Source organism: Ochotona princeps, chromosome X (genome assembly GCF_030435755.1).
Source record: "Ochotona princeps isolate mOchPri1 chromosome X, mOchPri1.hap1, whole genome shotgun sequence".
Classification (NCBI taxonomy): domain Eukaryota; kingdom Metazoa; phylum Chordata; class Mammalia; order Lagomorpha; family Ochotonidae; genus Ochotona; species Ochotona princeps.
In genome coordinates, this window is record NC_080865.1 from 66053126 (window position 1) to 66057549 (window position 4424).

The 4424-nt window shown below is 42.8% G+C and overlaps 1 non-coding gene across 1 annotated transcript; it reads left to right on the forward strand.

Annotated features, from left to right (window-relative positions):
• Positions 1-3879: 3879 nt before the first annotated feature.
• On the forward strand, positions 3880-3986 carry LOC118760518 (U6 spliceosomal RNA). The gene has a single exon (XR_004996826.2). It is a non-coding gene; the product is annotated as a U6 spliceosomal RNA (small nuclear RNA).
• The last annotated feature ends 438 nt before the right edge of the window (positions 3987-4424 follow it).

The following is a 4424-nucleotide window of genomic DNA, read 5'->3' on the forward strand; positions in this document are numbered from 1 at the left end:
GGCTCGGTGGCGTGGCCTAGTGGCTAAGGTCCTTGCCTTGATCCCATGTGGCCGCTGGTTCTAATCTCAGCAGCTCCACTTCCTCTCTGTCTCTCCTCTTCTCAGTGTGTCTGACTTTGTAATAAAAATAAAATAAATCTTTAAAAAAAATAGTAATTGAGCTTAAATGGGAAACATTTTTAAATTAATTTTTTATTTTTATTGGAAAGTCAGATACACAAAGAAGAGAGACAGAAAGGAGAATCTTCTGTCCGTTGATTCACTCCCCAAGCGGCCACAATAGATGGTGCTGCGCCAATTCGAAGCCAGGAGCCAGGAGCCTCTTCTGAGTCTCCAATGTGAGTGCAGGGTCCCAAGGCCTTGGGCCATCCTCCACTGATTTCCCAGTCCACAGGCAGGGAGCTGAATGGCAAGCGGGGCTACTGAGATTAGAACTGGTGCCCATATGAGATCCCAGCGTGTGCAAGGCAAGGACTTGAATCACTAGACTATCATTTCTTTTATTTATTTACTTGAAGGTAGCATGCTTCCTGTGTGCACACAACGCATTTTCCGTGATGAGTACAGCAACAGCAAACATTGAGGCTGTTAGATGATGATCGCCCACCACCACCCGTTGGTGGAATAATATCAGCAAGTTGTTCATAGTTGTAACAGAAGCTTTATCGGAAAATCCGCTCCTGGACCCCCTTCGCGCAGAGGGGAGGGAAGGAGGAAGTGAAAAGGGTGGCTTGAGATACGTGTCAGGGAATTTTATACTCCTGTAGACATGTGGGCTGGCAAGCAACTGTCTAGGCCCCAGTTATGTAAGGAATGTCCACTCAGGTGTGCCATTAGTTGGCTAGAATCCTGCCAGGCTGGTGATGTAACTGGCTCCTGTAGCCCATCCTGTTCTGGGGTGAAGCATGGGCGACATGCCAGGCCTGAAGCAGACCCAACCCCTCGCCTTAGTGCCCTGGGTAGCCATCAGAGGCAGCCAGGTCAGAAGCTGCATCTGCCACTTGCAAGCTATACTTGCTCAGTGCCTCAGTTTTCTTATCTGAAAAAAATCCATAACAGTTAATGTACCTACTTCTTAGTGCTGTGATGACAATTAAGAGCCAACGCCGTGGCTTAGTAGATTAAGACTTCATCTACCATGTCAGCATCCCATGTGAGTGCCAGTTTGACTCCCAGCTGCTCCACTTCCCATCCAGTGCCTATTGATGTGCCCAAGTAAGCAGGAAAGGATAGCTCAAGTCCTTGGACCCCTGCACCCATGTGGGAGATCCAGAAGAAGCTTCTAGCTTCAGATCAGCTCAGCTCTTCCATTGTGGCCATTTGGAGAGTGAATTGGCAGATGAAAGATGTGTGTGTGTGTGTGTGTGTGTGTGTGTGTAAATTTCTCTTTCTTTCCATAAATCTGCCTTTCAAGTGAAAATAATTTTTAAAATCGTTGAATTTTCACTTTACTCACTGAAATTGTCCGCATGAAAATTCTTTTGTATGAGGCAAGAACTGCTGTCATTCTTCCATGTCAAAATTCCCTGCAACAAAGCCATTGTTTCAGGCATGTAGGGCTGCTCAGAGCCAGCAAGTGAGGTCCAGTCAGAGAAAGAAACTTCAGCTGTCTTTTCACCTGGTTCCTCTTACACTTCTCCCTTAGTCAGCTGTACTCCTTTCTTCATTTCTCCTTTCTTCTCCTTGCGTTCTGCCCCTTTATTGAATCTCATCTTGGCATTCTCTGAGGGACCTAGCACACTGTCAAGTGCCCTGGAAACTCCACCAATACTTGAGTTCAATTGAATCCCACCTTATCTATTGAAAGCGAAAGGGCATTTCCTTCCTCAGTTTCACCTCCACCCATTCCGAGCATCCAAGCTAACTCATTTAAAGCAGATCTGTCATTCCAGGAGGCAGAACCCTGAGGGCTAAAGACAGAAAAGAGATTAAGTCAGCTATAATGTAATTATTTAGCCATTAACCCTTTATATTTATTTAATCTGATAAAGCATGCCCTACTATAAAGCGGAAGTCACTGTATTTGCAAGGTGGGAAAGAAATATCTTATATTGCAGAAAAGGTTAGACTCTTCAACTGGAAAGCCAATAAATGGATGTGTCACAGGTGATAAGCAATACAGTTGTATTAAATTAGAGGTGGAACCAAGATAACCTTTTGCTTAACTTTGTTATCAGCAAACCGTATCACAGCAAAGTGTAATGGCGAGAAATATGTCAAACATTCTCACTTTGGTGCAAGGAATTGATATGGTAGAGGCTATAACATTAGCTCTCAGAAATAACATATACAATTCTTTTTCAGTTATGGCTATTCAGTGTTCATTCCTCACATTTAGGACTCTACTGGAGGCTAGGAAGGATAAATACACAGATCACAGAGGCTAGCACCATGGCATAGCAGGTTAAGGCTCCAGCTAAGGTGCCAGCATCCTATATGAGCACTGGTCCAATCAGCTTCCTAGATAATGGCCTGGGAAAGCAGCAGAGGATGGTTCAAATCCTTGGGACGCTCTCCACACGGGAGACCTGGAGGAAGCTCCTGTCTCCTGGTTTTGGACCAGCTCAGCTCCATCTGTGAGAGAACTTGCAGCAGCAGCTATGTGTAGGATGGATTTTATAGTGTAGTGACCTGGAAATTGAGGGAGACTACTTCAAGCATTCAGAGATGGAGGTGAAAAGTGTATGTACCGAAATGGGCTATCCTGCAGCCTATAATAAGTTCTCAAAATATGATCAAGGCCCATCGGTAACACAGCATAATTATACTCAGAGTGGGTATAACAAATATGGATTTTTAACTTCTACCCTACAAGAACTGAATTGAAATCTCAGGGGAGTAGGACTGCGATATATCTGGGTTTGCAACATACATACTAGGTGATACCAATTAAAATTAGAGCCCTCATGTACCAACTACAATTGCAGATGAATTAGGTGGAGCTAAAGAAAATCTACTGATAAAATCCCTATAATAAATACATGTGCTATGCACCTGAACTATGGATGGGAAAGACTTTCGACTATTAAAAAGTAGTAGTAGAAAAAAATGTGTAGGGTTTATTATGTAAATTTTTTAAAGATTTTTTTTTTTTATTGGAAAGGCAGATATACAGAGGAGGAGAGACAGAGAAGAAGATCTTTCATCCAATACTTCACTCCCCAAGTGGCAGTAACAGCTGAAACTAAGCCAGTCCAAAGCCTGGAGCCAGGAGCTTCTTCCGGGTCTACCATGCGGGTGCAGGGGTCCAAGGATTTGAGCCGTCCTCAACTGCTTTCCCAGGCCACAGGCAGGGAGCTGGATGGGAAGCAGGGCTGCTGGGATCCTGGCGCGTTCAAGGCGAGGACTTTAGCTGCTATGCTATCGCACCATGCCCTATTATGTAAATCTTAAGAGCTGCCATGTAGGCAGGAGCTGTGGTACAGAGGGTTAAGTTGTTGCCGCTGCAATCCCATATCAAAGTGCCAGTTCATGCCCCAACTCCTCTGCTTCCAATCCAGCTTTCTGCTAACACACCTGGTAAGGCAACAGATGATGGCCAAGTACTTGGACCTCTGCCATCCATGTGGGGGACACAGATGCAGTTACTGGCTGCTGGCTTCAAGCTGGCTAAGAACTGGCTGTTGCAGGCTTTCAGAGAGTGAACCAGCAGATGGAATCTCTCTCTTTCTCTCTCTCTTTCTCTTTCACTCTCCATCTCCCTCTGTTTCTCCTTTTCAAATAATCCTTTCAAAATTGTTTTAAAATGTAATTGACAAAATTAAATCATAGACAAAAATGGAAAATGTATTCATGTCTTCATTTTATAAGAAGCCTATATAAATGTATGAGTCCCGTAGAGACAAAGCTATGGAAATAACTCATAGAAAAGGAAATACAGTGCTCTCTTCGGCAGCACATATACTAAAATTGGAATGATACAGAGAAGATTAGCCTGGCCCCTGCGCAAGGTTAACACACAAATTCATGAAGAATTCCATATTTTTGCTTGCTAATATTTTATTTCAACAAACTATAAAAACCCCAAAAAAGAAAAGGAAATATAATTGTTCAGTAAAATGCCTTGTTCTATCTCACTAATAAAATTGAACATCCAAAGCATATCAACTAGATCATATGTAACTGTCAAACTGATAAGTATTGAAAATTAACTGATATTCCTCAAAGGAGACTATGAGCAGTGAGGCAGAAACTTCCACACTGCCAGGAGGATTGCAAATTGTCAAAATTTCCTGGAAAGCAATTGGAGTCCATAGCTTTTAAACAATTTCATAGCATTCCTCCCAGAAATCCCACCTTGATGACATTATTCTAATAGAGACATCAACAAAGACATATTTCCAAAGATTCACGTGGTATTTATTACCATGGTAATTTTTTTTATTGTTAATTATTTTGCATTATGTGACAGTTTCATAGGCTCT